Here is a 24,571-nt window from a genome sequence, read left to right as displayed (position 1 = left end):
CATAATATTGCACGTGGGTCTATTTCTTTGTATTGATAGAGGTTTGTCCTGTCTGAATTCACCCAAGGCTCATTTCTGGTTCTATTTCCACATTCTCTCCATGTCTCATGTCCATCCTGCATCCACATCTCAGTGTGCACCCTCTGCATTGCTCCTTGTTCTCAGTGGGTCAGTCAATAGCCATTGACTTTGGATTTAGGAAGTAAAGGTGTGAGCATTGCACTCAGCATATTGGACAACTGTGAAAGTTTTGCAAAACCTTGAAAATGAGGACTTCCTGAGATCCAAGCCTATAAAAGAGACTCTGACTTGCAAGCCACGGCAAGACACAAGTGGAGGTAAACATAACAAATTAGGCACTACAATCAGTTCTGTTTTTCCAGTACCTTCCTCACATGTCAGGTATTCTGCTACTGTTTTTATTGGTGCATCATAATCATGTCTAACAGTGGGATTCATAGTTATGTATTTGTACATGCACATGCCGTCATCTGGTCAACCTCACTGCCCAGTACCTCCCCTCTTCCTGCCTCCTCCCTCTCTCTACCTGGGTCCCCTTCCTGTCCCCCACTGGTTTCCCTTCCTTTCCCATGAGATATCCCCCACACCTTTTTTTCTTTTTCTTCTCTAGCTTCCACACCTGAGAGAAAACATGACCCTTGACTTTCTGGGTCTGGAGTATTTCACTTAACCTAATCCTCTCAAATATTCTGCTTCTTGAGAAAACTTATAGAAACTTTTAGTATCTATATCCTTATTTTTAAATAACTGACAAGACTAATGATTTTTAATGCACCTCCTATAAAGAAATATGAGAACTTATCTCTTTATTTCAACCACTAGATCCTCACAAACCAGGACTCCACTTATAAAATATGGTTACATCAAAGTAATAATCATGCAATATTAATGACCTCATGACCACAGTAGTACTCTTCATAATTGAGCCAGGAAGTTTATTATTTCTTGCATCTTTTTATTGTATAGCTTTCTATTCCCCTATTTATTTGTTTAGCATCCATGTGCATATATTAAATGCATCCTCCAATCCGACAGAATTGTTAATTCTTCTGAATATGTCCAAAATGCATCAGATAATCCATTGGACCTTTTTTCTTTATAAAGAAAAGATTAGTTTTGCATTTACACTACCATTTATATTTTACATACATGTATAGGATAAGAAAAGTCTATAAAAGATATATTCTAAGCTCCTTTACAGCAGGAACTGGCTTGGTGTTTCCTGAACATGATTTAGACATATGTGGTTGAAAATCACAGAAGAGAGAAAGAAACTTACCTCACCTTCTGAAAAGACCAATAAAAAGATAGAAGAACTTTAAAAAATAGTACTAACTCATAAGAACAAAGAGAATGGAAGGGAAGATAAACAAGAGGGGGAATTGCAGCACAATTTTGAAAGGAGAAAAGAAAACGGATAATGGGTAGGAGACTTTGCAAAAAAGCAAGAAAACAAAAAAACAAACAAAAAAGGATACTACTTCTGGTATCTTAGACAGTGGAAAAGGGAATGAGGAGAGTTGGGAAAAAACCTTGTAGAAAATTACTATTTCATGTTAATTATACATTTTTTCATAAGATATTATATATAATACATTGTTACTTGTTAAACATATAATTAATGCAAACACTTCTTGCTCCTTTTGTATTGTTAGTGCTCCATGCAGAGTCAGTCCTCTTCATTTTATATGTATGAGTGAATTTACTTTTATTTTTTCAGTCATAATATCTATAAATACATTGTCTACACCAAGAACTGAAGTGTTTTCCATAATGTTTATCTACTTATCTCCTCACATAGCTCATCTTCTTATCTGTCTTTCAACTTCAGTTTTGAGCTTCTCGCCTTATAGCATTTTTGTGTATTATAATTTACATGCAACATTGTTTTGTGACGAGTTTGGGAACTTGACATAAAGGACCTCGTATTATGTCTTCTAAAGATTGCTTTCTTTACTCAGCATAATGTGGGTAAAATTTCATCACTTCATTGTTCATTCATTTCCAATGCTATGCACTATTCCATTGGGATGGTATATCAAAGTTATCCTCATTTTCTTCGAACTAACTGTTTTTACTAAGTTTTTGCTTCTATGTTCAGGCAACTATGAATTCTGACACACACACTCTGCTACACATGATCTAAACTTCTCCTGGGCGAGTAAGCAGAGCAGAGGTGCTGGTATAAGTGTCCAGTTTTAAAAGTGAGACACGTAGTTTTCCTAGGTGAATCAAATTACTGACACTCCCCCCACTAACATCTCAGGAGATCTCATTGATCCTTTTTATTACCTGATAGTTTCTGACTTCTTAATTTTTGATGACAATTTGTGTAATAGTTGCTGTTAAGGTTGTGATTTGCATTTCTAGATCACCGAATCCTCTGAAGATAAGTTCCCTTTCTTGAGTTTATTGATTGTATGCATTTTTTTTTCTTTTTATTTCATTCACTCATATTTGTTGCCATTTTTTAGGATTACCTATTTTTATCTTAGTCTGGAGCTTTTGATGGTTACTTTTCTTTCTAATTTTTAAAATTTATTTTAAAAAATTACACTCTTATTGGGGTAGTTTCTACTGTTTCAACATATATATATACAGTGTATAACTTTGAAATCAGGTTAAACATATTCACCTGCTTGAACATTTACAATTTCTTTCCCTTATTTTGTTTTAAAATTTGTCCTAATTAGTTATGGAACCAACCTAGGTGCCCTTCAAAAGATGAATGAATAAAGAAAATGTGTTGTATATACAATTTCTTTATAGTGAAGACTTTTGAAATCTCTAGTTTTTGAAATGTATGGCATATTATTATTATCTTTTATCACCCTACTGTATAAAATAAAATAGCACATCAGGACTTCTTGCACCTATTTTGTTACTATTCTTGATACTAATTTTTTATTAACTTTAGTCATGAGAATAGTTTTCCAACTTGTAACTTGTAATTTCACCTTTTTAAAAGATGACTTTCAATAGAAAAAAGTCCTTAATTTAATATGGTCTAATTTATCAATTTTGTTTCACATATAGATAACAATTCTTATATATTATTTAGTGTATTGTCCTATTCTTGGTTCAAGAATTTTCTTCTAGATGTGTTAAATTATGCTTTTGATATTAGATGGTTTCATCATTGAGATTAATCTTCAGTATGCCTCACAACAGGATCTAGTCTCATTTTTTCCCCATATGGATAGCCACTGGACCAATCAGGCCTTCATTTCTCTTGTTTTATAATGTTCCTCTGAAATATATCTCATTTCTATTTATGGATATATCTGATATTGAGTTTGCACTTACATTCATTAATTATCCATGTTCCAATAGCTCATTTCCCTCCTTATTTTTCTATAATAAGTCTGTACATGTGTTAGAGTCCGTTTCTTCTTCTTCATACTTTTCCTAACTATTTTGTCTACTGAGGCATCCACTGGGCACCCAAAAACATTTCATAATCAAATGCACAATTTTCACAAAATGTCCTTGTGGAGATTTTAATTAAAGCTAACTTTAACCTGTAGATCAACTCAGGGAGATTCTTATCATCACAAAACCAGGTTTTATTATCCATTAACACATGCTGCCTCTCCTCCTCTTTAAATATTTTATCATTGTCCCATAAAGTTTTATAATTTTAATATGTACATCTTGAACTCAATTTGGTTCATTTATCCCTAGTTACTTCATAATTGTTATTGCCATTAAAAATGTTACTTTTTGAAATTCATTTTAACTAATACATAAAAACTGTGTATGTTATAGTTATCTTTTTATTCGATATGCTTATTAAAAATTCTTTGTTGATGGTAACTAAAATTGATATATATCTGGTAACCCTGCTGCATTCTATTGAATTATCTTTACCTACTTTTAAATTCCCTATGAAAATAATTATACATGCAAATTAAATATTTATTTTCTTTCATAATCTTTATACTCTCAATTACTTATTTTATTCAACAGTCTAAGGCTTTTAATACAGTGTTCAATAGAAGTGGTAAAAAATAAGAACCCCTATGTTATTTCTAATTCTAAAAGTCTGTAATTCCAGTGTTTCCCATTTATAATTCTGCATATTGTAGGGATTCTTTGTTGCTGTATCAAGTTAAACCAATATATTTCTATTTCTAGTTTATTGAGAGTTTGCAATGAAACAATATTATCAATTTTTGGTATCAACTGATAGGAACATAAAGCTTTTTCTTTAATTTCTTAATGCAATGAATTGCATTTATAAGTTTCCTTTTATTAAAGCATCATTGTGTTCCTGGAATGCAATGAGCTTCTTTATGGTGTGTCTTCCATTAATATTGAGCTTCTTTTGCTAACATTTTGTTTAGAATTTAGAAATCACAAGGAAAGTGGGCTACACTATTTATTTTGTTTTATTTTATCAGTTTGGGGTTGTATCATTCAGAGAGTACTCTATTGCTACCATAGCAAAAACACCTCTTATATTTAAGTGACCAAAATATCATAATTTTATTTATTGCTCATGATACATTTTCATCTCACATCAGTCACATAGGGACTCACATTGATAGAGTTTTGACCATCGGGGACACTGTCAGTCACCAGGGAGAGAGGAAAATAACAAAGCATGCACTGGCTCTTTAAGACTTTTCCTCTGAAAGTCACACTTATAATATCTACTGTATTTCACCAGCAAAAGCAAAGCCGAATGGCCATTGCTATCATCAAAAGACAGAAGAACTGCATTGGTCTCAAGTTTGCCAAAAGGGAAGAAGAATTGAAAGATTGTAAGTAGTGCTCATGCTACCTCGGCCCACAGTTCCGGTAAGAAAACATCTTGTTCTCTCTTTCTTCCACATACAAAATACCACCTCTCCTCTATTAGGGGAAGCAGTTCAAGAGTCCATTCCAGTTACAGCATCAATTTCAAAATCCAAGGTATCTGAGGTGTGGATGGATTTGCTCAGTACCTTGATATCACATCTGGATATGGATTTTCCTGACTTGGAAGATGTGTGAAATCTTCCAAAATTCAATGTAAAAAGTGAATTTGGGACAGACAACTGCAGCAGACATTCTGAAAGAGGACAAACACGAATTGCATAGCATAATCTGGTCCCACATAGCAAAGATTTGTCTGTAGCAATTCTGAAAAGTTTCTGAAAAACCATTTTGAAGAGGCCCCCTCCTGGCAAAATCGGTGGGGAATGATTTTTGAACAGGCCCTGAATTGTCTTCTTGGAAATAACTAACTTGTCCAACTTCTCCCTGAATCCACGCCCCATGTGGCTCTCCTTTTTTTACATGAGCCTCCTTGGCTGTATCTGAATTGGACATCAGCAAGATGTTCTTCTTGGAACTTCAGCAGATCTCAGCTCACAGCTCACAACTTGCCTAGATATGGTAGAGAGTCCCAGGAGTTTTTTAAGTCTCAAAGAGTCATAGTCTATTTTAATCCAGGCTGCTGATTTTTTCGACAGCCCAATTCTCTCAAACACATTTTTGCTTTTCTATTTTATTGCAATCAGCTCTATGAGCCATGACCACACCCAGCTTTCTTTTGAGTCACATTTTTTTTCATTTCAAATATTTCTTTGCTTTCTCTTCTGTTTCTCTCTCTCTCTCTCTCTACTTATCTATAAATACTTTGAGCCTGTATGAGGATCTCATCATGCCTGCTAAGTTGCTGTAGTTGTACCTTTTATCAAGTATTGAGACACAGTGTAACAGACCTACAGCTTCCCAGTCTATAATTGATGGTTCTTGCTGCCTATCACTGTAACATGTGGATATGAAGTGTCCTCCCAAGCCTCGTGATGAAGGTTTGGTGCTCAAAGCAGCAATGTTCAGGGCTGGGGCTTTTGGGAAGTGACTGGATCATGATGGCTGTGAACTCATCAGTGGATTGATCCACTGGCAGATTAATAATTTTATGGCAATATTGGGAAGTGGTATAAAATGTGGAGGTAGGATGTATTGGAGGAAGTAGGTCAATGAGGACTTGCCAGAGACCCCTTCCTCCCTCTCCTTCCTGACTGCCATGAGGGGAACAATTTTGCTCCCCCACACCTGTCTGCCACAATGTTCTCCCTTACCACAGCTTCCCAGCTGACTGGGAGTTGAAACTTCTTGAACCAAATAAACAGTTCCCTCTAAGTTGGTTTTCTCTCTCTTTTTTTTTTTTTTTTTTTTTTGCCACAGTAATAAAAAGTCAACTAACATAGTCATGTAACTCATGAAACCAATGCCCATTCAAGGTGGCTTTATAGCACACCCATGTCAAGGTGTAAGTAAGAGCCATCACGAGTAAGTTTTTGCCACAGTAGGCAATAATTCCCAAATGTTAGTGGTTTAAACCAAAAAAAGCTTTACATCATGCTTACAATTTGGGGTTGGCGGCAGCTCTTCTCCAAATCGTGCTTATTTAGACACTCAGACTAATGGAGTCCTCACTAATCAATTTGGTAGGATAAAGAGAATGCTATAGTCCACATGCTGGCTCTTAATTACTTCCGCTCTCAAGTATTCTGGGAAAGTAAAGTGTGTGATAATACCTAACTTTAACAGGATGGGAAGAGTAATCTTGTCATGTGAAAGAAAGAAAGAAAGAAAAAAAAAGAAAGAAAGAAAGAAAGAAAGAAAGAAAGAAAGAAAGAAAGAAAGAAAGAAAGAAAGAAAGAAAGAAAGGAGGGAAGGAAGGAAGGAAGGAAGGAAGGAAGGAAGGAAGGAAGGAAGGAAGGAAGGAAGGAAGAAACAGAGAGAAAGAGAGAGACAGACAGAGACAGAGAGACAGAGAGAGAGACAGACAGAGAGACAGACAGAGACAGACAGAGAGAGAGACAGAGAGAGAGAGAGACAGGGAGAGACAGAGAGAGAGAGAGAGAGAGAGAGAGAGAGAAAGAGAAGAAAAATTTATAATGTTTACTGTATGTGTTAAATCTTAAAATGTGGGCTCCCTTTTTACCTGCTGAAATAAAGAATTGGATGTGATTATTGACTGAGATTGTTCCAGTTCTGAGTGTGCAGAAGCCTCCACACTATTACACTATCCCTATCCCTATCCCTCCTCTGGATAGACGGGGCTTGCTGTATAGAGGGAAGCCTCAAGGTTTTAGTCATGAACCAGTAAACATTCACAACATCACAATAGTCCATTTTATTTCAATGCAGTCTCACCAAATTATCTTCTAATCAATTGCTTTTCTATGTAGCCTGCTTGCAAGGAAAAAATGCACCAGCTAGGGAGATATCAACACTGTGTCCCTTCGAGTGATAATTCCCAGTAGAATTTACTAGATCAGCATTCCGCTTTCACATTTTGTATGAGATTTCTTAGCATGAGTCAGCATGACCAAATCTGATCAGCTCTGCTTCACTGATAAAAGCAGACTCAAAAACAGTAAATTTTAAGATAAATCACTAAAAGATCTAAAGGCAGGGGGATCAACCTAAGATTTTCTTTTTTATCTGAGGACTATATGAAACTATTTTCCTGGAAAGCAAAAACAACAAAGAAAAATCTTGCATTTCTTGTATTTCTTGTTTTCTTCAAAGAATGTGGAGGGAAAATTATGATACTTATTAAATATTATGGGCTTAAATGGCTAAATTGTACATTCTTTAATTAGAGAAGTAGAACAGTTATTGAGTCCTTATTGACATAACACATGGACAAAGAAAACAGAGAAACAAATACAGAAACCTACTGATATCACATCTTTATTTAAAAAAATATATATATATGCATATATATACACGTATATATATACATACATATATGCATATATATATACATGTATACATATATATATACATATATATACACATATATATATGCTAATAATGAAACCATATGTAGAATAAATTGAGTCCAGAAAGTCTGAGTTTGCTGTGCGGGTCTGTTGATGATAAATCAATGGTAAATATCCACATGAAATATCTGTCATATGAATGGTTTCACTGCAAGCCAGGAGGAATTCTCACTGGCTTGGAGCAGGACATGTATCTGATGTATCTGGAACAATATGAACAAAAGTGTGTCCAAACACAATAGAGGAAGATCCAAGATGCCTGCATTTTCCTTTTCTCTACCATTGAATGTCTATGTCTGTTCCCTTTCAAGAATGGTCTCCATGTAAAGATAGGAAAAGTCAAAATATGATGGTGCTGACCCACTGCACTCAAAAGTAAAAAAAAAAAAAAGAAATATGCTACCCAAGTGAAATATGTTTCTATGCTCCTGAAAAATGTAGACTAGCTGTTTTTTGTAAGTTAAAACATTGTGAGATATTGAGGAAAAGATTAGAATTTAGAAAGAAAAGTATTTAAGCAATATGTATAACCTCTCAAATAAAAAAAAAAATTAACTTCTAAAGACCTAAGGAAATAAAGAAGAAATAGATTCCTATAGTTTGGGTCTTGAATATCCCTCAAAGGCCCATGTGTTTAAGGGAGGTCTCCAGCCTGTGGTGCTATTGACAGGTGATGGAAGCTTTAGGAGATGAGGGCTCATTGGAGGAAGGTAGGCCATTTGGCATGTGCCCATGAAGGGGATATTGGAACCTGGACCCTCCTCTTCCTCTCCTTTGCTTCCAAGTTGCTGTGAGATGCATGATTTCCTCTGCCACACACTCCCACCATTATGTACTGTGACCATGAACTAAAATATCTGAAATTCTAAGCCCAAATAAATTTTCCCCCTTTAAGAGTTTATCTATCTCAGGTATTTTGTCACAGTAACAGAAGGCTGATGAACACAGAGATTAAAAGTCCTTGTTACAGAAATGGAATCACATTAGCAGAGGGAATAAAAAAAGACATTAGTTAAAGCCCAGTTAAGAACATGGAAAATAGCATGAGGAAAATAAAATAGAAAAGAAAGAATATTAAAGATGGAGGTCACAGAAAGAAAGTACAACAAAAAGTATATATGGTTTTACTGAAGAGACCAGAACCAGTTAAAGAGAAAAAAGAGTATAATGATTAATTTCTTGAAAGAAAAGAAAACTTGCATTAAATGAAAGATCCCATGAGGTACCAGAAATACTTCTATAGAGAAAACTCCTTAAAAAGAAAAATGAGAAATTACACTCCATTTTTGTATGATCTATCAAAATGTACAAATGCATTCTACTGTCATGTATAAATAATTAGAACAAATAAAAATTAATAAATATATTAAAAATAAAATATCAAAATAAAAAATGACATCATCTGGAAATAATACTGAGTTCCAGAAAGGAAGGAAGGAGGAAGGAAGGAAGATTAATAGGTGTCCTGACACAATGTCAAATCATTTCCACAGAGGGAATGGTCAGGGCAGCACACGCTTCTCAGTGAGGAATAGTGGGTCCCAGTATTTGTCTTCAGTCACTGTGTCACTAGAGTAGAACAGCAGTAGTAGGCTGTTCTGTAAATACAAGTCCTAAAGAAATGCACATCCATATGGAAAACAAAGAAACACAAAACCAGCTACAACTATTTAAGGATTAACTCCAGATAACTGTAAGATGAATGTAGAAACTATGCTCACCAAGGGTGAACGTCAAACATATGCAAGGTGAAACCAAGGCTAAAACTGCAGGCATCTTTGTAATAGGGGCAAAATATAAATATCATAAATCATAACAGAACTATGAGGCAGAAAAGAATCCTGTCACTTCGACCATTAGTCAATAGGTTTACAACAAACATTTTTAAAGCATAGGTTTGATATTTTAAGAAATACACATATACATGCAGTTGGTGTTACTCAACTTTCTGTCTTCCACCTTTCTAGTTTTAGATGGCAAACATTCTCTGGGGGACTCTTTGGTTTTATGAATTCAAATACTATCTAGATAGAAAATGGCAAGTTCTTTGCTCTGTAATTTGAATGCTGGCTTCATCCTGAGCATTTGATAGATGGCTCATTCTCCTATTAGAAACTTCTCTTGGATATTCAGTGTCAAATGATGATCTGTGTTTCAGAATCCATGCCTCGCCAGTCATGGTGGTGCACACCTGTAATCCCAGCAATGTGGGAGGCTGAGGCAGGAGGATCTCAGATTCAAAGCCAGCCTCACCAACTGAGAGAGGCCCTAAGCCACTTAACAAGACCATGTCTCAAAATAAAAAATAAAAAGAGCTAGGAATGTGACTCAGTGGTTGAGAGTCCCCTAGATTCTATTCCTGATACAAAAAAAAAAAGACCCAAAATAAATACCCCCCCAAAAAAGCCAAAAAACTAAACAAAAAAATCAAACAAACAAAAAAGCTATTCATCCTCTTCTCTCTCTTGCTATTAAAATATCATGTATCATCTTTTGCCAATTGTCAAAATAGAAACCCACAATTGGAAACTTGTCATTAACCTATATGAAGTGTAAGTTTTATTTTAAATATTGATATTATAAATTTAAGGTCCAGAATTTCCTCATGAAATTTCCTTTTCTTCTAGTGTTAGTTTCATTGTTGATATTTACAATTTGCTTACACACTAAGACCATTTTCAGTTTTATGTTCTCACATTGTCTATAACACGTGCATTGAAATCCTTGTTTGCTGTTCTAATACCTGTGTGCTCTCATCTTTGATCACTACCAACTACACTTCCTCCGTAATATAGGTTACATTTTGTTTTCTACTTCACATACTTTAGTAATTTTTTACAGACTACTGAACATTCAGGATAATACATTGTAGAGCACCTGGATTATTTTTTTCTTTGAAGTTTCAATTTTGGTTCTAGCAGGCTGTTGAGATGGCTGGACACAACCTCCTAGCCATTTCCCTTGGTGTCAGCAGCTGAAATCTCTATTCTGTCACACAGACTTGAAATTGTTGCTTTTTCTGTGCTTGTTGGCTTCCGTCTCCCTCACACAGGCACTAAGACTTACATGGGGAGCTTACACATATTTTATTGTGGCTCCTTACTTTTCCAGATTTTCCTCCTTATTTTCCAGTTATTCTGCAAGCCACAGCTATACCTTCTGACTCATCTAGCCAGTGAGTCGCTGGTCCACTCTTGGAGTTCTAGCAATGCCATTCTAAGGCTGTCGGGAGGGTGATCAGGCAAAAAGCAACACACCTGTGCAGATCATCTGACACAGTATCTCCTTCAAGGTGGCCCCCTCTGGGTTCTGCCTGCTTTTATTCTATGCTTGCTTTTAAATAGTTGTACAAAATACTAGTCCAGGATTTATATTCATTTTCTGTAGGAGTGTTAGTATGATTCAATCTACTTCACCATGGCTAGAAAGGAATACCTAACAATACATTTTTTATATAAATGTCATATTACTATCATGCTAAAATGATTAAACAATTCATGGTCTCATTTCCCAACACATCATCCCTAAAAATATTATGTAAAGGAATCATAAATTAAAATAAGCAAAAAATTCTAACTAAATTATTTCTAAAATGTTTTATAATACAAAATTAACAGTTGTTTGCAATCCAGTTATTTTCAATCCAGTTATTTCTTTGATATGTAAAATATCATATAAAATCTGAACTAGTACCCTAAAGTAGCAATGGTTTTGGTAATAGGGTACTTTACCTTTTGGTATTATTATTCTGTGGAATACTTTTAGGGACTTAGTAGCCTAGGAGGTAATTTAATCATTTTGTTGTTTGTTTTCTGTTTCCATCTCCTAACAGAAGTACATTCTAATATTATATATATTTTATAAATATGTATGTCCTAAAGATAAAAGCAAAGTAGTAATTGATGATACTATTTTTGTTCATAATTTATATATGATTTTGCATATGTTGTAATGAATGTAAATAAAAATATCATTTATATCATTAATCTTTTAATGATTACTGACACAATTGGTCCAAATGGTTATGATAAAATTAAATAATGCGAGAAGTTTACTAAGCTAAATTCTGAATAGGTTTTTCTTATAGGAGAAAAATTTTTACCTTTCGACATGCCCTCTTTTGGGAAAAAAATTTATTTGTATTTAATCAGTTTGCTACAAATTAACACCTAACTTTAAAGAGTTGTGAAATGCCTGCTGCTAATCAATGGTAAGTCAATTGAAATTACATGTCCCTAGAATCAGAAGATCCTGACACAAGTTCATCAGCACAGCATGACCATGAAATTCAGGCTGTCCTCCTCTTGCCTTATCTGTAAGTTTACAATAATTTTTAAAGAGTTCCTATTTGTGATAAAAAGTAATCACTATTATTTGATTTTCATGAATTTTGTTAGTATATGAATCATTGAATTCACTTATTCTTCTCATTTAATATTATCTTTTTTGAGATGGATGGGAGAATGGATTGATTATCTACCTATAATAGATGATAGATAGATAGATAGATAGATAGATAGATAGATAGGTAGATAGATAGATAGATAGATAGATAGATAGATAGATAGATAGATAGATAGATAGATCTTTTGTTGTTTTTTACCACTGCATGGCATTCCATAGTGTCATTTCACCAAGGACAAAGCTATTTAGAGCAGTGAAGTATCTGATGTGATAGGAATATGAGGTCAAGAGAGAGATTTCCAGAAAATGAGGCTGGGAAGGTCACATGTACAGTGTATCACGAAAGTTCTTTGTTCTTGTCGTTGAAGTTTCACTAAACTATTGGACAAAGACTAGCAAGCTAAAGGGCAGGAAATACTGGAAATAAATCTTAAAGAAAGAATTCAAAGACATGAAGACACTCACTCTAATGTTATATGCAACAGTGAAAATTTGAAAAAAAACAAGCCAATGCTAAATATTGGAAGATAACCATGTCAAAAACAGAATATCAACAATGGATACACTATACACTAAAAATGCAAGGAGTTGCAACAATGTATAACAGCATGGGAAATATCAAATTATATAAAGATAGGTGAAAAAAGTCTAATGGTTTATATTCTCCAGAATATTAATTATATAAAAATACACCAATTGACTTGACAGTTACATAAAAGTTAAATTAGGTGCTGATAATATCAAACATATTTAACTTTCTTTTCCTGTTTATGTTATATGATAATCTGATTATTTATGCTTAAGAATCTAGCTCAATTTGTAGTTCTCTGAGGAATAAAGTGCAAATTATTACTGGAAATATATCAGTTTTTAACTGAATTTTAAATATGAAATTTTGTTTTGCAAAATATTCAAATTGGGAATAATATCCTTCTTAATACTTTACAACCACAATCTTTAGAGTAGTCACCAATAAATTTTAATTGAAGGGAGAATGGACAGGATTAATTTGTATGCTGAGAAGTAGCTCATTGCCTTATCAGAATATCCCTATAATTAGGAGAATTTACCCGGTTTGGTTTCTTCTCCCCATATTTTGCCTAGATTGATGCTCAATTAAAACAAAAATATGAAGAGAAGAGGGTCCCTCACTCTGTTTATGAACTCACAGGTGGTTCAGTTTTAACTCTGATGGTTAAGTCAAGTTAGGACTCAAATTGCACTGTTTTGGTCATCATAAACTCATAACCAAACAGTGGAGGAGCAACATCTGTTCATGACAAGTATTTTTAAATCTTGCACACTATCTTTTGCATCATTAGTAGAAAACAATATGTTATCGATCACATGAAAAATAAAGAACAGCTTATGTTACCTCTGAGTTATAGAAAACTGAGATATACAAGCTATTAGGTATGTAATCATCAGATTTGTCCCTTCCAACCACCCTACAAATATACTTTGAATTGAGTAAACTAGCCTCACCCCTCAATGAAGAACTTTTCAAAAGATTGACATATCAGGAATTAATTTGGTTCCCTACTTTGTGCTATTTCCAGCTTGCAAATACCTTGATGTCTTTTCTCACTAATTTAATAAAGAAATTCTCTTTCTTGATTGCAAGTCATATTTGTGCTTCCTTTTCTAGGAAAAAACTGTCACCAAATGCTTAATTAAGATATGTACACATGATAAGAACATGTCTTGAGTTCTGTTTGACATTGTTTCATGCATCTCAAGATCTTAATATTCTTGCACCTTTCTACTTCAATGCATGGAATTCCTGGTCTCCTGTCCTTTTCCTTTAGCTAAACATCATATCTTGACCCATTCAGAAAGTCTTAATAATTTGAGCCTATACAGTCAGCAATTCTACAGAATTCAGAAAGTGCTGGTCAAATTGGAGTAAAAGGTTTGGTTCTAACCTCTGATTTGCAAGACCCTGCATATCAGATAATAAAGGACAGTGTTTCTGGGAGATTAAACATATAAAGTGAGCCCACTGATTGTCACACAGCATTGCCTTTAGAGATTTCCATGCTTTGGCACAGGCAGGAGAGCACAGGAAAAACTTAGTCAACTTGCTGAGTTGAGCTGAGTAGGCAGAACTGAGTCCAAGGAAAGTTTTCAGGACATGCAAACATAGAAAGGAGGCCCTCCTTCACTCTTCAGCTGGGCACTGACCGGCATGTGCATGTGAGTCAGTTTACTCTGGCCAGGGAAAGAGTCACTGAAAACCATTGAGAAGGCTAAGAGGTAAGAATGTTCCATCTCATCCAGGGCAGGGAATGCCTGTCCCCACCAGCCAGACTGGAAGGTCTATTGATTTATGAACCATTGGGTGGAATATACTTTTTTCATGCATGAGGGAAACTTATACTGAACCCCACAGTAATCTCATCTGAAAATCTCAAAAGTTTACCTCAAAAGCATCAAACTGTTCCCAGGTAACACAACTGCATCCCAGAAAAAAAGCTAAGTAATAGAAACACAAAATTTATAGAAACACAAAAATACCCAGCACCTAAAAGTAATATTCACAATGTTTTTACCCAATAAAAATTACCAGGCATGCAAAGAAACAAGAAAATCTGATCCACAACAATGCTATAAATTGACTTACTGAAATGATCCAAGAATGATGTTGACGTTAGAATTAACAGTCAGTACATTATAACAGTTATTTCACTACTCCCTTATCCAACTATGTCATAGACAGGAAATCTACATGGTGTGAGTGAAAAGTACACTGGAAAAGATTAAACATTGTAAATGAAATATTAGCAAACTTGAAGACACAGCATTAGAAACCATCCAAAGTGAAACACGGAGGGAAAAAGAGAAGCAAAGAATATGAACAGAGTTTTGGAATGATGTTTAGAGGTTTGATGCACACCTAAATAATGTCCATCAAAGAGAGAAGAGTAGGAGAGAGAGCAGAAAAAAATGTTTAAAGAAATAATGACTGAAATTTTCCAAAATTTGATGAAAATTATAAATACATAGATTTAAGACACTCAAAAAATCCCAAGCACAAGAAAACTTAAGAAGAACTTTTAAAAATCTGCTCAAACTGGTAAAACATAAACTTCTTCAAAGCAGCCAGAGGAGAAACACCACATTTAGAAGAACAAAGACAAGAATGATAGCAGACAGGCCATTGGAAATAATGTGAGTGAAAAGATAAAATATTTTTAATATACTGGAAAAAAACTATCAATTAAAATTCCATACACAGTCAAAATATCTTTTAGAATTTCAGATGAAATAGATATTTTTTATACTTAAAATGTCTAAAAAAATTCATCGTAGCAGGTCCACACTACAGGAGGGTTGAAGGAAAATTTTTGGCAAAAAAAATGAAAAACAAATGGAAGCAGATGAAACTGTGGGTCTGAAAAAGAAAATGAAGAGGGGCAGAAAGGTCACCACACGATCAGAATGTAAGATTTTTAAAATAATTTTTAAAATATTATCTTTAAAAAATAAATCTTTACACCAAAAGAACAACAATGCAGTTTAGGATTTACACCACATGTCAAAGTAAAATAAAGGGCTACAAGAGCACAAAGAACAGAAAGGAATAAATAAAAGTGTATTTTTGTAAGATCCTTACACAAAAATGAATATCATTCGAAGATAGGTTGTAGCAAGTCCATGATATAAACTAAACACTAATACAGCAAACTAAATTATAGCTAACAGACCAATTAAAGAGAAACCAAATAAAAAAATGTTAATAAAGTCCAATCAAAGTCTAGAAAAAGAGAAAAAAGAATAAAGTTTACTTAACATTAATTTTTAAAAAATGCAAATTGTAAGATAATTTATTTTTTTATAAATAAACATCTTAGTTATGTAATTTAACCATGTCAGTTATTCAGAGATTTTCAGAATGGAATAAAAAGCAAGATTGAACAATATGATTCTTGCAAAAAACACACTTCAAATAAAAAACTAAAACAGGTTATAAGTAAGAGTATGAAAATGCTGAGTCATGCAAACCCCTAATCAAGTGAAAGTCAAAAGGCTGTAAATCTCAGGTTGTGTATATTTTAGGTCAAAGATCACCAGGGGTAAAAAAGAAGATTATGGGGTAATTTCATGAATTGAAACTAAGTTCTAAGAACTTACGCACCTCATAAGGGCTTCAAAATATATGATGCAAAAACTGATAGCAGTTCAAACAAAAAGAAATATACAATTATCAGATATTTTAACATTTCCCTCTACAGTTGATATAAATGCAAAACATAAAATAATCAAGGACATGGAAGACTTGAGCAATGCGAACTACAAATCCAATTGATAGTTATGAAACCCTCTGCTAGTTAATATTCTGTTGCTATAACAAGATACTAGAGCCTAGATAAATTATAAGAAAAATAAGTTAATTTAGCTCATGGCTCTGGAGGTTCCAGGGCATGGCACTGGCTTGGCTCAACTCTGGGAAGGACCTCATGACAGATGGCATCATGATGAGAACATGTGCATGAAGAAGAGATTATATGATAAGACGGGAAGTTGGAGAAAGGCTCAGGGTCAGGCTCCCTTTTACAACTATCCTCTCAGGAGAACTAACCAGAGTCCCAGGAGAAGTACGTCAGTTTTAAGGACAACAGTGTTGAGGACCACCCATCTCTTAAAGGTTCCACCACCTTTTAACATGACCAGGCTGAAGACTAAGCCATCTTGAGGGACAAACTCAAACCACATCCAAATCATAGCACCATACAACAGGAGAATCCACAATTTTTTTCAAGAACTCACCAAACATTAACAACAATGGGGTTTTTATTCATAAATTTTAAAAGACTCAATTCATGCAGCATATATTCTGAGATTAAAAAAAATAGAAATCAATAACATAAAAATATCTAGAAAATTTTGAAATTTTGAAAATTACATCATTCTTTGGTGAAAGAAAGAGAAATTAGAGAATATTTTGAAATAAATGAAAATCAAAACAAAAATGCAAAATTTCTGAGATAACACTAAAGCAGTCCCTACTGATGGAAAGGACTTATGTCATTGAAAACCTGAAGGAGATTGAAAGGAAGATGTCAAATCAGTGACCTCACCTCCATCTTGAGAAAATCCAAAAAGGAGAGTAAATTAAACCCACATAAGTGGTATAAAGGAAATAAAGTCTGGAGTGGCAATCAATAAAATAGAAAGCAGAAAAATAAGAAAAATCAATAAAGTCAAAAGTAATTTCTTAGAGAGAAAAATAAATTTGATAAACCTCCAGCCACACTTATCAGGGAAAAAAATGAGAGGAAATCAATTGTATGCTTCATGAGTGAGCAAAGTGATGTCATTGAAAACTTGAAGGTAGATAATGAATATCACAGTTTTACAACTTTAAGACGATAAAATCAGCCACTTAGAGGAAATGGACAAATTTCTTGAGAGGCAAAAACTTCAAATGTTCATTTATAAATTAATAATATCCCAATGTCTATTAAAGGAGTTGAAGTTGTAGTAAAAAGCCTTTTTACAAGGGAGACTCCAAAACTAGAAAGCTGTAGTAGGGAATTCAAGCAAATACTTCAGGAAGAAATAGTACCCACTCTACATGGATTCTTCCAGAGATGGAAATGGAAATAGTACCCTCTTCTTAGCTTGGTTTGGCTGCCACACCAAACTACCAAAGGCAGGTGGCTTAAACAACAGACTTTTATATCTCACCATTCTGAAGGCTAGGAAGTGCAAGATCAAGGTGCCAGAAAGATAGGCTTCATTGTGAACCCTCTTCTGACTTGTCAGTGGCCACAGTCTTTCTCTGTGCTCATAGGACCCCTTATGCATTTTTCAGAGAAAAGAAACAAAGCAAACAAGCTCTCTGTTCTCTCTTTTTATGAGTGCACTAATTCATGAGCACCCCAACCCTCATGACTTCATCTAACTCTACTTACCTTCTGAAGATCCCATTTCTATATATTGTCACGTTCAGACGTAAGACTTCAATAGATGCCTTTTGTGTGGACCCACACATTCAATCCTTACCTCCCAAGTCATTTATAAACACAACATTACCCTGATGCCAAAACTAAATACATATATTAGAACAGGGAAGGTCAAATATCTCATTAGTATAAATATCATAATTCTTTTTTAAAAATTAGCTAATAAATTTAACAATATATAAAAACTATGTCTATCTACACACACACACACACACACACACACACACACACTCCCAATGGATGAAGAAATGCATTTATCCAAATGCAACTTTCATTTCTTCCGCAAAAGCTTCAGCAAACAAGGACTGGATGGTAGCTTCTATGACCTGGTAAAGGGCATCTATGGAATGTCTACACTGAATAGTTCTTTATTTTAATGTAGATTTTAATGATAGTATTGTCTTCCATTACTTAAGTTCATCTAACTGCACACCTAACATTAGCGAATTTTATTTTATATGAATGATAATTCAGTAAAGCTATGGAAAAGCTGATATATTAAATTTTTTTTACTTTAAATGTTTCTAATGATTATTTGGTCAACCACTTTACATTTCTTTTGAAAGGGACTTCACATACCCCCACACACAAAAATAATTATTTCATTTTAACCAATACTAATTTTGGCATGTATTTTTTTGCATCAAGAAAAATATATATCCATGTAACATTTCCTAGAATTTTGTTCCATTTTCTTCTGAGATTTTCCCTAAATAATTCATTATTTTAAGGGGGAAATTATTGGTCAAATTATGTTGTTATATTGTGAGTATGTACAAATATGTAACAACAAATCTTACCAACATATATAACTGTAATTCGCCAATTAAAAAAAAGTGGAAAAAAGGGAAAAAATTCATTAATTGTTGTTGACTTGAGAGCTTTCACATATCCTAAATTTATGTGCATCAATAATATGATAACGACCTATTTCTAGCCATACTTCATACTTTCCTCCTAATGATTTTATTTCTTCCACTAAATAAACATATGTCTCTGTTTACTTCAAATTGCTTTTCTCCTGGAGAATGTCTTAATTGTACTGCCTTACCAAAATGATTAGCAAGAATGTGTTAGCACAATTTCACAATCATATCCCCAGGAAGAATCCAAGTCTTGTTAAAACTAAAGCTGATGGAAGTTACTAATAATGCTTTCCTCAGTTCTGGATAAGACAGCTGACAGAGGTCAGCATGGATTGAACTGAAAGATGAGCTGGACATGTGTACAACACAGAAGAAAAGAGTCAAGAATGGAGGGTTATCAAGATGGTAGAAGATAGGAGGTAAGTTGATGGCTGCCCCATGGCTTGAAACCAAGAAAGCAAATAGGCACCTTCTCAGAAAGAAAGATACTGGAAACCTTCAGGGACACTATAAGTTCAGAGGTTAGAAACTCTATTGCCTCATAACCATACTGTTTGATGGGTAGACACACAAACAACATTAAAAAAAAAAAAAAAAGGAATGATTGTCTCAAACAAACTAAGATACTTCAATAACATAGTCTATGGACACCACAGTGGAAGAACTGTCAGAGAAAGTGTTTAAAATGTGCATAGCTAAAGTGATCTGCAAAGTAAAGGACAGTATAAAGAATGAAATCAGAAAGGAAATACAATAACATTTCAATAAAAAAAAAAAGGCAGAAATCCTCAAAATGAAGGAATCAATAAATCAAATTTAAAAATTCAATTGAAAGCATCACCAAGTGACTAGATCACTTAGAAGACAGAGTTTCTGGCAATGAAGACATAATATATACTCTTGAAAACAAAACTGACCCTGGAGAAAAGATGTTATGATTTCAAGAACAGAACTTCCAAGAAATATGGGATAACCAGAAAATACCAAATTTAAGATTTATTAAAAGAGATAAAGGCTTAGATATACAAACAAAAGGAATGCACAATCTTTTCAAGGAATAATAGTGGAAAAATTCCCAAACCTAAAGAATGAAATGGAAAACCAAATAGAGGAGGATTACAGGACCTCAAATATACAAATTTACAACAGACCCACACCAAGTTACATTATTATGAAAATATCTAGCATACAGAATAAGGATAGAATGTTAAAGGCTGCCAAAGAAAGATGGTAAGTAACATTGAGAGGGAAACCAATCTGGATCTCTGCTGATTTCTTAACTCAGATCCTCAAAGCTTCGAGGTCAGGTCTTGGAATACCAAGTTCTGAAGAAAATGGATGCCAGAGAAGAATACTATACCCAGCAAAGTTAAGCTTCAGAATTGATGATGAAATAAAACCTTCTATAATAAACAAAAGTTAAACAAATTCACAACTTGAAAGCCTGCACTACAAAACATACTCAATAAGATATTTCCTGAAAAAGAAATGAAAAGTAAAAGTGAAAACTTGCAAAGGGAGGAACTACACTAAAAGAACAGTGCATCAATGGAGAAACTAATTCAAATTAAAGACCAGAAATAAATCAAAATGACAGAGAATAAAAATCATTATTCAATAATAACACTTCATGTAAATGACCTAAACTCATCAATCAAAAAACATACTCTGGCAGATTGGATTAAAAAACAAGACCCAAAAATATGATGCCTCCAAGAGACTCACCTCATAGGCAAACACATCCACAGATTGAAGGTAAAAGGATGGGAAAAGACATATCATTCACATGAAACTCATAAACATTCAGGGATTTCTATCCTCATATCAGATAAAGTGGACTTCAAGTCAAAGTTAATCAGAAGGAACAAAGACAGGCATTTCATACTGCTTAAGGAAATTGTACATCTACAAGACAACAAGACATAACAATCATAAATATTTATGCCCCAAACAATGGAGCATTTATGTGCATCAAACAAACCCTTCTCAATTTCAAGAAGCAAATAGACCACAACAGAGTTATACTGGATGACTCTAGCACACCTCTCTCACCACTAGATAGATTCTCCAAACAAAAACTAAATAAAGAAGCCATGGAACTAAAAAATACAATTAATAATTTAGACCTGCAACTCCACCAGCAATGTAAAAGTGTGCCTTTTTCCCCACATCCATGCCAACATCTATTATTGTTTGTGTTCTTGATAATAGCCATTCTAATTGGAGTAAGATGAAATCTTAGAGTTGTTTTAATTTGCATTTCTCTAATTACTAGAGATGTTGAACACTTTTTCATATATTTATTAATTGTCTGTATGTCTTCTTCTGTAAAGCACCTGTCCAGTTCCTTGGCCAATTTATCGATTGGGTTCTCTGTAATTTTGTTGTAAAGTTTTGTAAGTTCTTTATAAATTTTGGAGATAAGTGTTCTCTCTGAAGTGTATGTGGAAAAGATTTTCTCCCACTCTGTAGGCTTTCTTTTCACATTATTGATTGTATCTTTGCTGAGAAAAAGTTTTTAGTTTGAATTCATCCCATTTATTGATTTCTTGCTTTGATTTCTTGTGCTTTGGTGCAGCCATTCTGAAAAGCAGTGTGTAGAATCCTCAGAAAACTTGGAATGGACCCACCTCTTGACCTAGTTATCCCAGTCCTTGGTTTACACCCAAAGGACTTAAAATTACCATACTACAGTAACACAGCCACATCACTGTTTATAGCAGCTCAATTCATTATAGCTAGATTGTGGAACCAACCTAGATGCCCTTCAACAGATGAATGGATAAGGAAACTGTGGTATGTATACACAATGGAATATTATTCAGCCATGAAGAAAAATAATATTATAGCATTTGCAAATAAACGAATGGAATCAGAGAATATCATGCTAAGTAAAATAAGTCAATTCCAAAAAACCAAAGACCAAATGTTTTCCCTGATAAATGGAGGATGATATATAACGGGGCAGGAAGGTGAGAGAAGAATGGAGGAACATTAGAATATGTAGAAGAAAATGAGAGGAAGGGGTGGTATGAAAAATCGTGGAATGAGACAGACATCATTACCCTATGTACACATATGATTACACGAAATATATGAATCTACATCATGTACAACCATAGAAATGAAAAGTTGTACCCCATTTGTGTACAATGAATCAAAATGCAGTCTGTTAAAAATAAAAAAATAATTTAGACTTAACAGACATATAGATTATTTTATCCCCTGATGACTGAATACAGTTTCTTCTCAGCAGCATATGGATCCTTCTATAAAATAGACCAATCTTAGGCCACAAAGAAACTGTTAACAAATACAAAGAAAAAAGAGATAATACCTTGCATCATATCAGACCATAATGAAATGAAATTAGAAATCAATGATTAAAAAATAGAAGCTATTCTAGCACTTGGAGACCAAATAATAATATCCCACTGAATGATAAATGGATAGCAGAAGAAATCAGAGAGGATATTAAAAATATTTAGAGGTAAATGAGTATAGCAATATCACATATCAAAATCCCTGGGTCACTATGAAGGTGGTGCTAAGGGGAAAGTTCATTGCATTGAGCTCATTCATTAGAAAAATAGAAAGTCAACAAATCAATAACTTAATATTCCAGCTTGAAGTCCTAGAAAAAGAAGGACAAACCAACACCAAAAGCAGTAGAAGACAGGAAATAATTAAAATCAGAGCTGAAATCAATGAAATTGAAACAAAAGAAACAATCCAAAAAATGGATAAAATTAAAAGTTGGTTCTTTGAAAACATCATTAAAACTGATAAACTCTCACAGCCAAGTTAACAAAGAAAGAAAGAGAAAACTGAAATCACTGAAATTCATGATGAAAAAGGAAAAATCACAACAGATAGTACTGAAATAGAGATGATAAGCAGAACCTATTTTGAAAATTTATACTCTAAAAACTAGAAAATCTTGAAGACATTGACAAATTCTTAGGAATAGTAGGAACATACCTCAACATTTTAAAGGCTGTCTATGATAAGACCAAGGCCAACATCATTCTACTGTAGTAAAATTGAAAACATCCCTTCTAAAAACTAGAACAAGACAGAGATGCCCTCTTTCACAAATTCTATTCACCATGGTCCTGGAAACTCTAACCAGAGCAATTAGACAGAAGAAAGAAATTAAAGGGATAAGAATTGGAAAAGAAAAAGTCAAACTGTCCCTATTTAATGACAACATGATTCTATAATTAGAAGACCCAGAAAAACTCCATGAGAAAATGTCTATAACTCATTCACCTAAGTAGCAGGATATAAAATTAACACCCATAAATCAATGGTGTTCCTGTGCATCAGTGATGAATCAATTGAAAGGGAAATTAGGAAAAATATCTCATTCACAATAGCCTCTCAGAAAATAAAATATTTGGGAATTAATTTAACCAAAGAGGTGGATGACCTCTACAATGAACAGTAAAGAAAGAAATTGAAGAAGAAGTAGAAGATAGAAAAATCTCATGTGCTCTTTGATAGGCAGAATGAATATTGTCAAAATGGTCATACCACCAAAAGTGCTATACAGATTTAATGCAATTCCTAGTAAGGTTCTGATGATGTTTTTCACAGAAATAGAAAAAGCAGTCATGAAATTCATTTGAAAAAATAAAGGCCCAGAATAGTCAAAGCAATCCTTAGTGAGAAAAGTGAAGCAGGAGGCATCACAATACCAGACCTTAAATTATACTACAGAGCTATAGTAATAAAAATGAAATGATATTGGTACCAAAACAGACATGAAGACCAGTGGTACAGAACAGAAGAAGAAAGATAAATCCACATAATTACAATTATCTCATACTAGACAATGGTGCCATAAACATACACTGGAGAAAAAATAGCCTCTTCAACAAACAGTGCTGAGGAAACTGGAAATCCATATGTAATAAAATGAAATTATACTTGTAAATCCCACCCTGCACAAAACTGAACTCTAAGTGGATCAACGACTTAGGCATTAGACCAGAGACCCTGTGCCTACTAGAAAAAAAAAAAAAAAGTAGGCCCAAATCTCCATCATGTCAGTTTAGGAATCAAATTCCTCAACAAAATTCCTAAAGCACAAAAAATAAAATCAAGAATCAATAAATGGGATTACATCAAACTAAAAAGCTTCTTTACTACAAAGGAAACAATCAAGAACATGAAGAGAGAGCCTACAGAACAGAAGAAAATCTTTGCCACCTTCATCTCAGATAGACTGTTAATCTCCAGGATGTATAAAGAGCTCAAAAAACTTAACACCAAAAAATACCCGAATAACCCAATCAACAAACGAACTAAGAAACTGAACAGACACTTCACAGAAGAGATATGAATGGTCATCAAATTTATGGAAAAATGTTCAACATCACTAGAAATTAAAGAAATGCAAATTAAAACTACACTGAAATGTCATTTCACACCAGTCAGAATGGCAATTATCAAGAATACAAGTAACAAAAAATATTGGTGAGGATGTGGGGAAAAAGGTACACTCAGACATTGCTGG

Source organism: Sciurus carolinensis, chromosome 8 (genome assembly GCF_902686445.1).
Source record: "Sciurus carolinensis chromosome 8, mSciCar1.2, whole genome shotgun sequence".
Classification (NCBI taxonomy): domain Eukaryota; kingdom Metazoa; phylum Chordata; class Mammalia; order Rodentia; family Sciuridae; genus Sciurus; species Sciurus carolinensis.
This window is presented reverse-complemented; position numbering follows the sequence as displayed.